Source organism: Dama dama, chromosome 17 (genome assembly GCF_033118175.1).
Source record: "Dama dama isolate Ldn47 chromosome 17, ASM3311817v1, whole genome shotgun sequence".
NCBI lineage: Eukaryota > Metazoa > Chordata > Mammalia > Artiodactyla > Cervidae > Dama > Dama dama.
In genome coordinates this window covers 35,714,456-35,728,191 of record NC_083697.1, presented here as the reverse complement: position 1 = coordinate 35,728,191, position 13,736 = coordinate 35,714,456, and positions in this window count along the sequence as shown.

Sequence of the window (13,736 nt, the reverse complement as noted above, 5' to 3'; positions counted from 1 at the left end):
TTCTTTATGGTCCAACTCTCACATCCATACATGACTACTGGAAAAACCATAGCCTTGACTAGACGGACCTTTGTTGGCAAAGTAATGTCTCTGCTTTTTAAAATGCTGTGTACGTTGATGATAGCTTTCCTTCCAGGGAGCAAGCGTCTTTTAATTTCATGGCTGCAGTCACCATCTGCAGTGATTTTGGAGCCCAAAAAAATAAAGTCTCTCATTGTTTCCTCATATATTTTCCATGAAGTGATGGGACTGGATGCCATGATATTAGTTTTCTGAATGCTGAGTTTGAAGCCAGCTTTTTCACTCTCCTCTTTCACTTTCATCAAGAGGCTCTTTAGTTCTTCTTCACTTTATGCCATAAGGGTGGTGTCATCAGCATATCTGAGGTTATTGATATTTTTCCTGGCAATGTTGGTTCCAGCTTGTGCTTAATTCAGCCTGGCATTTTATATGATGTACTCTGCATATAAGTTAAATATGCAGGGTGAGAAGATGCAGCCTTGACGTACTCCTTTTCCTATTTGGAACCAGTCTGTTGTTCCATGTCCAGTTCTAACTGTTGCTTCTTGACCTGCATACAGATTTCTCAGGAGGCAGGCCAGTTGGTCTGGTATTCCCATCTCTTGAAGAATTTTCCATAGTTTGTTGTGATCCACACAGTCAAAGGCTTCGGCGTAGTCAATAATGCAGATATAGATGTTTTTCTGGAACTCTCTTGTTTTTTTGATGATCCAGCGGATGTTGGCAATTTGATCTGTGGTTCCTCTGCCTTTTCTAAAACCAGCTTGAACATCTGGAAGTTCACAGTTCACGTATTGCTGAAGCCTGACTTGGAGAATTTTGAGCATTACTTTACTAGCGTGTGAGATGAGTACAATTGTGCGGTAGTTTGAGCATTCTTTGCGATTGCCTTTATTTGGGATTGGAATGAAAACTCACCTTTTCCAGTCCTGTGGCCACTGCTGAGTTTTCCAAATTTGCTGGCATATTGAGTACAGCACAGTGTATAGTTATAATTCCATATGTGCTTTCATACATTAATTCTGCAGGTAAATATTGACTTTTTCTATGTGTGAAATTCACTTCATTGAGTGTCTCTCTTTTTCATTCCTCTCTATACCACTTTTAACTTCAACAGCAAATTAATATATTGTTATTCACAGTAGTAGCTTCGGAGAAGGCAATGGCACCCCACTCCAGTACTCTTGCCTGGAAAATCCCATGGACGGAGGAGCCTGGTGGGCTGCAGTACATGGGGTCGCTAAGAGTCAGACACGACTGAGCAACTTCACTTTCACTTTTATGCATTGGAGAAGGGAATTGCAACCCACTCCAGTGCTCTTGCCTGGAGAATCCCAGGGACGGGGGAGCCTGGCGGGCTGCCGTCTGTGGGGTCGCGCAGAGTCGGACACGACTGAAGTGACCTAGCAGCAGCAGCAGCTTAGCTTACTAACCTTGAAATTTATTTTTATCTTTGTTATCAGAGGCTTGTTGGCAAATCAAATAGACAAGGAAAAATAGAGGAGGAAAGAATGGTGACCTAGGATATACTGTTCTACAAAAGTAATTCATGCTGCTTTGAATGTGCAAAAATTTTTGTTTATTTGTTTAAAATTAGCTAGCATACAGTGTGTATGGTCTTTGAGTTACTCATTAATACTTCACATGTAATCTTTTAAAATTATTATTGATAGAAGTAGAGAATTACTTAGAATGACTTTTTTTCTTGTACTGTATCAGTCTAAAGTAGATGAGTACAACTTTCAAAGCACAGTATGAGCTTAAAATAAGACTACTAAAGTCATGTTTCTTAACTAATGGAGCCAGTTTTTTGGTCAATTGTAAGCTGTTTCTTTTTTCTTTTTTTTTTCGCTGAAATGTAGTTAATTTACAGTGTTGTATTAGTTTCTGGTATACAGCAAAATGATTCAGTGATTGAATCACTGGATCAAATTCTTTCCCATTATAGTTTATTACAAGATATTGAATATATTAATAGTTCCCTGTTCTATACAGTAGAACCTTGTTGTTTATCTGTTTTATATATAATAGTTTGTATTCGTTAATCCCAAACTCCTAATTTATTTCTACCGCCACAAACTTCCCCCTTGGTAACCATAAATTTGTTTTTGATGTCTGTAAGTCTGTTTTTTGTTTTGTGTGTAAGTTCATTTGTATTATTTTTTCTAAGGTTCCACATAAAAGTGATAGTATATGATATTTGTCTTTCTCTGTCTGCCTTCACTTAGAATGATAATTTCTAGTTTCATCCATGTTGCTGCAAATGGCGTTATTTCATTCTTCTTTTTATGGCTGGGTAATATTCCATTGTGTATATATACCACATGTTCTTTATCCATTCATCCGTTGATGGACATTTAGGTTGCTTTCATGTCTTGGCTATTGTCAGTAGTGCTGCAGTGAGCAATTTGAGGCTGTTCTTATACTGCACATTCTCTCTAGTAGAAGAGAAATGAGATGCTTATGCCAACATGATTTTAATAATTTCTTAATAATCTAAATTGCATATGATTTGCCCAGAAGTTGAGAATCAGTTTTTTTTTCTTAATTTTGGTAAATTTTGATGAGGTATTTTCTGTGATATACCTACTTTTCTGTTTGTTAGCTATATATTGTCAGTGGTATAAATTGATGCTTTTAGAGCCATAAGGCATACTGAAATCAAACACTGGTTCACAGATACCATAGGCATGTGGAACTTATGGCATAGCTCTTGTCCTTTGCACTTCTATCCCATACATATTGTGAAAGTGAAAGTTGCCCAGTCATGTCCGACTCTTTGCAGCCCCATGAACTATACAGTCCATGGAATTCTCCAGGCCAGAAGACTGGAATGGGTAACATTTCCCTTCTCCAGGAGATCTTCCCAAGGAAGAGAAGTGGGGCCTCCTGCATTGCAGGCGAATTCTTTACCAACTGAGTTTTCAGGGAAGCCCATACATATTGTAAGGTGGCTCATTTCTACATGTTGAGCAGTTCAAAAAACAGGTTGACCTGGGTGACCTGGTGACCAGCACAGGACCACCTGTCCAGCCGCAAATCATGGAGGCTGTCAGTCCCCTCTTTCTTTCCCACTGTGTCTCTTCATCCCCACCCTGCCTCCTTACTTGTTACTATCTTCCTTTCCCTGTTCGTAGTTAATGACCATATTAAATGATTGATTTTAACTTCAGCATTTTCCTTATCTTTCATCTATTTCCAATTATTTCAGAAAATATGTTTTGTGTAATTTTAAGAAAACATTTCCAGTTTTAACATAAATATTAATGCCTGGAAGTAAGAGAACGTTGTATCATAAAATGATATTTTTATTTTTAAAATCGTATTTCACAAATCCCAGAAAGTCATTTACTCTCTGATTTTATAATTAATAATAACTTGGTCAATGTTTTGCCATGAATATTTGTGTTTATGATAATTTCATTCAACTCTTACCGTAATTCTTGGAGATGGTTATTTCTATCCTGTACTTAAGATGAGGATATGGAAATCTGAAATTAAATAGTAACTTTGCATGTACAATCATGCCTATGATCATACAGGTTGGAAAGAAGGACACATAGGATTAGAACCCAGTTCTTTCTGACTCTAGAAACTTTATAGTAAAATGTCTCACTTTCTTTTAAAGTAGACAGTTTCACTTTCCTATTCCTACACGTGTCTTAGGTTTGAGAAGTAGTTCAGCAGTGCAGGTGGCTTCCCAGGGTAACGGAGGTCCAAATCAGAGGGCAGCCAGATCATACGGAAGACTGGCTTTCTTAATAACCAACAGGAAAAGAAGATCTCATTTTTCAATATATTATTCTTGTTTAATTCCATGTTCTTCTCACTTTTGTAACTCCACCAAGGTTCTTTATGTGAAGGGATAGCAAAACGAGTTCTTAGAAACTCTATTCTTCCAAATAAATCCATGCTATGCTTTAGCATGTTGTTGAGGCAGGTCAAAGTTTCATCTGTAAACTATCCATTCTCGATTTCAGTTGAACTCTAGTATACTTTCTCAGTTTTAAATCACACTGAGATGGCATGAAGTTTTAAATCACACCATTCTGAAAATAGATATTTTCAGATTGTTTGGAGATGAGTTATATTGCTTGTATAGATTAACTTTGCCTTGCTCTACTTTTCAGGAACTTTATTAGAAATTATGTGGGGCAGGAAATAACATTCAACCAATAAATTTTAACCTTAGTTGGGGAAACTATTTTTGAAAGACTTGATATTGAAGAAATTAAAACTATAGATAAAGCTGACTTTGAGGAATTACCTGTTGATTTTTTTTTATGACTTATGAAAAAAATCTATTATTTGGAATATATAATTTAAGGTTATTATATATTATAACTTCTGTTTGCAAAATGTTTTACATTTTAAAAGCATTTTAACACCCAGTGTTCTTTTGACCTTTTGCTCCCCGAAATGCTTTGAAGCAAATTATATGCAGTTTATGGATGAAAAAATTAACATGAAGTGAGCCTAGGGTGATGGCCCCCAGACTGGGGAAAGCAGTGTTTTGACCTTACCAGAATAGATATTGAAGTTGTTTAGTTTAATTTTAGTATATGAAATGTAAAGAGATAAGTATGTATTCAATATATGTTAACCCACACAAGACTTTAGAAGAAATAATGAGTAGCAGGTTTAAGTCATTTAAAAAAGTTATGTGTGTTAATGTTGAGAAAATGTTATAAATTTAGTTATTTCTGAAACTGAGAAAGGAATTTAAGAGTATAGTGGCAGAACACCTGCACTGAGTTTGTGGAATTATGTGGGAGTCTAGTTTGAGAACCACTGAATTATCACATAAAATTCTCAATCAGTATATAGTGTAATAGTAATATTTTTCTCACGATTTTCACAAGCTGTGTTGGCGTATCAATAATGAGTTTATAAGGAATACAGACTAGTTTAAATAAACTTCTAAATGTTGTCTCATACTGTATGGGTAAAGTGGTAACAGCATGAACAATTACATAAACTATATAAAAATCATATAAATGTGAAGGGAGTGAAGTTATCAAATTGATTTTCAGAGTTTTCAGAATTTCCCAAAATCTATTTGTTCTTTCATCATCCTTTATGATGGGGGTTTCAACTGTAGTACATCCATCCATGCAGCAATCCTAGCGCATCTGTCCTTTCTTCTTTTGAGTCCCTGGTGAGCCTTGAATCAGTGTTGCCACTACAGTCAGTGATTAGCTAGCTATTCATATGGAAAACTAAAATTGATCCCTAAACACTTCATTTCATAAATGGAAACAAAATCTGTATGGAAGAATTAACTATGAAAAATAGTACTCTTTTAAAATATTTAGAAAAGGATATATTTATCTTTTTAGGGTAAGATAAGAACTTTAAACATAAACAGAGAAAATCATAAAAAGATTAATAAGTTCAACATTAAAATTTAAAAAGTATGTTCATCAAAGAGTAAAAATGGCTAAGAAAAGTAAAAAAGCCTGATTTAGTGTGTAGAATATATTAAAGATTCTATGAATTAATAAAAAAAAAAGTGTGATCACCTAATATAAAAATAAACAGGAATTTCAAAAAGAGAAAATTCAGATAGTAAACATGTGAAAGCTTGCTGAGCCTCATTAATAATTAGAGAAATGTAAATTACAGCTAGAGTAATATGCTATTTTATATCTGTCGTGTGTTAAAAATATAAAAGTCTTAAATAAACCAAACGTTAGTATAGCTGTGAAGCAACAGGAACTCTCATGCACTGTGAATGGGAGTGGAAATTGGTCCAATTGAATTGGCTCATGGAAATTGAGCATAGTATACTCTTTTGCTCAGCAGTTCCGCCCCTGGGAGTATAGCCTATAGAAATTCTTGTTCTTATGCCTTAGGAAATAGGAACAAGGTTTTTTATTGTAGTCTTGTATATAATAGCAAAACACAAGACAGATTTAGAAAGGACAGAAAATAGAATGGATAAATTAGAGATGAATGAATGGATGAACCTGGATGACTGCCAAAAACATAACGGTGAATAAAAACAAGTCACAAAATACACACAGCATGACCGCAGTTATACAAGCTTTGTGTGTTGTGCTGCGTTAAATCTTCAGTCATGTCTGACGCTGCAGCAGAATGAGCTGTAGCTTGCCAGGCTTCTGTCCGTGGGATTCCCTGGGGAAGAATACTGGAAACTTTGGACAGAGACAGACTGAGTAATATATTTTTGTAGACTCATTATACATGTGATCAAATATCAAACATATTTGGTCACATACATAATGTGTATGCATGTACATTATTATTTTAAAAAATCAAGAAAAAATTAAAACAAATTGAGGCTATTGAGTGTTCTAGTTGGAGGGAAGGAGTCGGGTTCAGGGCAGACACAGCCCGGAGAGCTTGGGTAATATATAAATGGGTGATCCTTAAAATTTTTGTTTTAACTAGTACAGCCACTATGGAGAACAGTGTGGAGATTCCTTAAAAAACTGGAAATAGAACTGCCATATGACCCAGCAATCCCACTCCTGGGCATACACACCGAGGAAACCAGATCTGAAAGAGACACGTGCACCCCAGTGTTCATCGCAGCACTATTTATAATAGGTAGGACATGGAAGTAACCTAGATGCCCATCAGCAGACGAATGGATAAGGAAGCTGTGGTACATATACACTATGGAATATTACTCAGCCGTTAAAAAGAATACATTTGACTCAGTTCTAATGAGATGGATGAAACTGGAGCCCATCATACAGAGTGAAGTAAGCCAGAAAGGTAAACACCAATACAGTATACTAATGCATATATATGGAATTTAGAAAGATGGTAACGATAACCCTATATGCAAGACAGAAAAAGAGACACAGATGTATAGAAAAGACTTTTGGACTCTATGGGAGAAGGTGAGGGTAGGATGATCGGAGAGAACAGCATCGAAACATGTATATTATCAAGTGTGAAACAGATCGCCAGTCCAGGTTGGATGCATGAGACAAGTGCTCGGGGCTGGTGCACTGGGATGACCCAGAGGGATGGGATGGGGAGGGAGGTGGGAGGGGGGATCGGGATGGGGAACACATGAAAATCCATGGCTGATTCATGTCAATGTATGGCAAAAAACACTACAATATTGTAAAGTAATTAGCCTCCAACTAGTAAAAATAATTGGGGAAAAAATGTTGTTTAAAAGTATAATTATTAACAATTATGTATAGTATAATTGATTATTATAAACAATGGTTTTTTAAGTAATGTTGTATCATTAATATATTATTAAACTGAAATTATATAAAGTACACGCATATAAAATATTTCATAATACAGTAAAAACAATTGGAAGAAAGAATTTTTTCCTCTTTTTCTTCAAAAACCTTTTAAGTTTCAAGTTAATTTTTATGAGAGTATTCTACTTAGCTTTTACATGGGTGCTTACAAGTTTGAATTTTTCATATTTTATACTTAGTATGACTCTCTTGCCTGTTGGCTCTAATGTCCAGGAAGTTATATCATTTGCATTGATTTCTCACCGTCATGATTTTCTGCTGGTAATCTTGTTTTCCAATGGTGCCTGTACCTCACTAGCTTGTGGTCCTTCCCGGATATATATTGCTTTTTTATTTAAGTCTTATCATTTGTTTGTTTATTTTTGTCTGCCCCGGATCTTCTTTGCTGTGCATGGGCTTTCTCTATTTGCAGCAAGCTAGTTTCTTATCGTGGTGGCTTTTCTTGTCGCAGAGCACGGGCTCTAGGCTTGCAGGCTTCAGTAGTTGCAGTGGATGGGCTTAGTTGCCCTGCAGCATGTGGGATCTCCCCAGAACAGGGCTCAAACCCATGTGCCCTGCGTCCATAGGCAGATTCTCAAACAGTGTACCACCAGGGATGTCCCATTCATACTTTAGCTCATTGACTCCCATGTGTTCAATAACAGGTCATATATTAATTCTTTTCAATTTTTTTTCCTTCTACAGTATTTCTGGGATCCTCAGGAATTTCCATATTTGTTCACACACATACCAGGGTGCCTATGTGGACTAACACTCTCCTTCCTCAAAGCCATTCTTCCTAACCCCAGGCTGCCATTCTTCAGCACCACCATCATGCTTCCAGCGCTCTTCCTCATAGCTGCACCAGGCCCCTTCTGTTGGGAGATGTTGCTACTTTAAATCATTGCTGTTATTCACTATGCTGGAGATAGTTTTGCTGTTCCTATTGATGGTGGTGATCTGTCCCTGGCTACCAGAACATTTCTGCATCTCCAGACTGATTGCTTGTTCTGGATTCTGGGATGTGAGGTCTCGTCCAGTACCCATCAGTCTTTAATGCTTGAACCCGACGTTGTACACTCTATTGCAAATTGAAAAGAGGAACAGCTACCTTCCTGCTGTTAAGTGTTAATAGCTCTTGTTTTGAGGACCTACAGAATGTTTGCATAGGCCTCAAACTGTTGTGGGTTTTGTGGAATTGTGTGTTCTGGTTTTACCTCTGTTCTTATGGACCACACATGCCCCAAGATAGATGGCTCAATAAGGGTTATAGTCACATTTATCAAGTTATTACCAGAAGCATTACCCTCCTCTGAATCTCTGGTCTTATTGCCAAGTCTAACTTGCCATTTCATTCTTCCCTGTAGATAAACTGTCTCTCAGAAGTACTGGTTCTAACTTAAAAATTTGCTTTTAGAAATTTTGCAGTTCTGTTGTAACTTCAGACCTAATGTCAACTGATCAATCAATGAATTGCAATCTCTTCCTCTCCCTTTCTCCCACTTCGTTCTTTCACTTTCTTGTACATACATATAGAACTCTAGATTCTTTGGCACTCGGACATGCCTGCATATGTCAAACTCTTATTGTGGATCAGGTTTGAATTGTTTCTCATGTATTTCCTTAGGCTCTAGATAAATCAGTGGTGGACTACATACCAGGAGAGAATTAGGCCCTCACATATGTGTCACTGCCTGTATCAGCATCTAAGCCCTGAACTTAGCCTGAATCCCAATAAATAACAGTAACCATTATAGCAGCAGAGCGTAGAGCAAGGATAATTACATTTCATATATTATTTAATTTAAACTGTATTAAAGTCTGTGAAATAGATTTTATCATCCCCATTTTATGGGCAATGAAGCTGAGACTCAGATAACATAAATAACCAAAATTTGGATAAATAGTTAAAAAAAAAAAAAGTAGAGTTGTGCTACAAAATAAGGCTACCTGATTTGAAAGCCTATGATTTTAACCAAAATTTAGATTTAAAAAATGTTAACACAGATTCAGTTCAGTACATTCTTTAAAGTGTGATTTCAGGTCCTGTTTAGCTTCTTATTTTGAGTAATCACTCAAATTTTTTCTATAAGAATATAATAATTTGTTTGAAAATAGTAGCTCAGTGGTATAATTTATATTTATGGGCAGTGCTCAGTTTCATAACAATCTGTTGTATTAGATGTTACTCTGTACTTGAGAATCCATTCCGTAAAAATTGGATATCCTGCCTACTAAACTGTAATCCTCACAAGCTGCAGGGTTTACCGAGCCAATAAAATCTCTTTAGTCAACATTTGATTACTTTATCATTAAGGACTATTGAGCTTCCATGAAATACTGCAAGTAAGTTTAACCTTTCAGTAACCTTTTATTAACATTTCCCCCTGAATTATAAGCAGTATAAACTTCTGGACAATAAAGGAGGGGCTTCATTTTTTTGAGATTGGGTTATTTTATAGAAAGATTCGGGGAGGAATCAAAGTGATCAAAACTCTGTGGTAAAAAATCTGAATCTTTATTGTTACACTGTAATGGAAAATATTGAAGTCATCTAAATACTCAGTCACAGTAGAATAGATAAATAACTCTTTACATAAAGAACTGTATAGTTATGCAGTTAAGTGAATGACCTGAGTTATGATTATCATCATTGATTAATCATTAAAATATAAGCATTGAACAAAATAAGCTACTGAAGGAGACATGCATTACGTCATTTATAGAAAATATTTTAAACATTCCGTAAAGCGTATATATGGTTTATAGATACATATATTCATAGGCATATACATGCGTGTATACAGATAAACATATATACATAAGACTCACAAACTCACACACATACATTAAAATATGCCTGAAAATGGTAGTGATTTTCAAGTAGGTAGTGATTTTCAAAATCAGGATAGTGATTACCTATAAAAGGGGTAAGAAGGCATTTGATATTGGAACTGGCTGTACAGGATTGTATCTGTAATGTTTGCTTTCTTAATCTTAGTAAAATACATGGGTATTCAATTTATGCTCTCTATCCTTTTGGCATAATTGAAATATTTCATTTTAATAAACCTGAGCAAACAAATTTTCAGTTTTTGGATGGCTTGGCAAAATCAATATGCTTTCCCAAAGGTATTGATAGAGCACTTAATTTTTAAAAATAACTTTATTTTCTTATTTTTTCCAAAAATAAAGAGAAGCCAAAAGGCAGAGGAAGAGAAAGCTGTGGACCACATGCTTCCTTTTCCCTTTCCATTGTGCTCCATTATATTACTACATACTTCACAAATGGTTTCATAAATACCATATTTCTCCAGTTCCATGAGGCAAACTTCAATTTATTATTAGCTTTTTTTGAAAGGAAAAATTCTACTGTACTAAATATACACTTATGCATTATACATATATATGTACTTTACGATTTCACTAATGAAATATATTAATATTACATATGTATATGAATATAAATTAAAGAACAAATGAGGATGTTTTGCCAGATTTGCTGAAACAGTCACTACCTACCCAATTAAGCTTTGAGTTTGCAGTGAACCTTCATGCCCCAGTGGAACCAGGCTCATTTTGCTGGTCTTCCCTTAAGTTAGGAAGGATTTACAAAAAATTATTTCTGTTTGTCAGCTAATCTATTTGAATGAAAGCTGTCTAGGTTGCCATGTGTTTAGTTTTACGTAAAGTTTTCCCTGTGTGACTAATATGTACTTAAATTCCCCAACAGTCCAGTTTTTTGCATAAGAACACATTGTACCTGCAGTGTTATAGACATTGTTATTGACAGCTGCATTTTCTTTCATCCTAAGGTGAATATTCTTTCACATACTACCATCTATCTTATAAAACATGCATGCTCAGTCATGTCCAACTCTTTGCAACCCTATGGACTGTAGCCTTCCAGGCTCCTCTGTCCATGGGATTCTCCAGGCAAGAATACTAGAGTGGGTTGCTGTGCCCTCCACTAGGGGATCTTCCCAACTCAGGAATTGAAATCACATCTCCTGCATTGTAAGCAAATTTTCTCCTGCTGAGCCACCAGGGAAGCCCCTTATACGGCATACATATGTATTTAATGAGGTAGTTTCTTCTTCCCAAAAGAGAGCTCAAAGTAGATTAGAGTTGACTTCATGTAATTGAAAAAAAAAGTGATGTTTAAGAAAAAGTTGTAGAGTATGTGGCAGGTCCAGGCATCAGTTTTCAATATAATCTCACTGTCTGCTCTGATAATTTATCTGAAAAAGGCTTAATAGTTTGATGAGAGATTAAATGTAAGTTATGAAATTAGAGAGCCTAGGGTCTCCACCACCAAGTCATTGTATGAACTTTAACAAATTAGTTAACCTTCTGGGGCTTCAATATCCTCATTTGTAAAGTGGTTGTTTTTTTTTTTTTTTTTTTTTTCACTTGAGAAGAGTCTCGGTGTGGAGAATGAGTGCACTCGAGTTAAAGAGTCAAGTCAAAGGGCAAGCACTGTGCAACAGATAGAGACCTAATGAAGACATTTGCTTAATTGAGACAAAGGCAGAGAACTGGAAGATACGGGAAACTTTAAAGACCTAGAAAAAACTTAAATCAAACAGATTTGAGGGACACAGAGAGAATAGTAACATATTTTCATGTTGTCTGATCTGGCCAATTGAGTGGATGCTGGGTATGGTTTAACAAGATAGAAAATATTGGAAGGGCCCATTTTAGAGGAAGAATGGGTCCTTAACATTTCCATGTGTAAGTCTATTCATTTCAGACTTAAAAATTATACTTATCATCTTTTTTACTCTGTACCTGCCCCTCTGTGTCACTGTTGAAAACTGTTTAAATACATTCCAGTGGATGTCCTTCATCGCTGTGTCTTCTATTCCTGCTGGCATGGTTGCTTGCTTGCCCTGAAGTGATACTCTGTCCGTTTCGGAGAAGCTTACATCTTCAGTTACCTGCTATATTGTAAACATTCTCTTAACAGCTCCATCATTGGAATGATCTTGATGCTCTTTCTGTTTCTTTTTAGTGTCTTGGTGTCCTTTGCTCTCAGAACCATTGCAGTTCATTAAAAAAATTCCAAAACTACCTAATTTCAAAGAGAATGGAGTTAGGATTCTCTTTTTTAGAAATTACTTGATCCATTCGAAGATTTATGTAGCTACTACCTTAGAACAGTTTTTTAAACTCCAGGGAATTGGAATAATCTTTGCAACCAAGAGTTCCATAACCCTTTAATCCAGAACAATGATGTATCTTCACTTTATGTCTTGTAATAAGAAAACCACTCAACTTTTTCAGTAATAGCTAAGGAAGATTTGTTTCAGGCTGAGTGTTGGTGTCCACATAAGTTAAAGATATATCAGATTTATAACAGTTATGTATAGATTTATATAAAGATAATATGACTATAACATATGGTAGAGGTGCAAGGGTCACCTTATCAGGCACATATTTAGTTTCTCATTGTGGATCTATGCTTTCTATCATTTAGTAATTGTATTGGATATAATTAATGGGAACTGGAAATGATAGTAGAAAAATAAAAGGTTATTTCTCTTTCACCTAAAGAAGTCCCGAGGCAGGTAGTCCAGATAGGTTGTGGCAGTTCCATAGACATCAGGGATCCATCTCTTTCTAGTTTCCTATTCTACCAACCTAGCATGTGGTTTTTTTTTGGTCCTTAGTGGCTATTATCATTCCTGCTGTCATGTCTAATTTCTAGGTCGCTGGAAAGAGGCAGAAGTAAGGGACAGATCATATGAACAAATAATTTGGTCAAGTACCTTTTTGTGAGCAGCAGTTCAAGATTCTCAACTCTGGTTAATTTCATGACAAACTTTGAATCAAAGGACCACATCACAGTCTTCTAGCTGAGTATGTTGCTACCCTCAAAAGCCAGGATTCTGTTGCCAAGGAAGAAGAAAAGAATGGTTGATGGGTGATGACTAGCCTATTTTGTCTCATGAATTCAACTTAAGATATCAATGAAAGTAGAAAAATGAACTTTGCTCTTTGGTTATAAATTGTATATACAGTTGCCTCATCTTGAAATGTCCCTGATAGATACCTTTAAAATTTGTTAACCCCAATGAAAAAGGAAAAAGATAATCCTATCTTATTCTTAACACATTAAGTCAAAATGCATGGTTTCATGAAATTTGAATATTTCCATGAATATTTTAGACTGAGATTTAGTCTAGTTGAGGAACTAAGGAATCAACTGGAAAAGTTCTGTGTGTGTTTGTGTTAGTCACTCAGTCCTGTCCAATTCTTTGTGATCCCATGGGCTGTGGCCTGGCAGGTTGTAGCTTGCCAGGAGGCTGTAGCCTCCTTCAGGCTTGCATGGAATTCTCCAGCCAAGAATACTGGAATGGATAGCCATTCCCTTATCCAGGGATCTTCCCAGGGTTTGAACCCGAGTGTCCTGCATTGCAGTAGATTCTTTCCTGTCTGAGCCACCGGGGAAGTCTATGGATGTACACGTATACCCAGAAC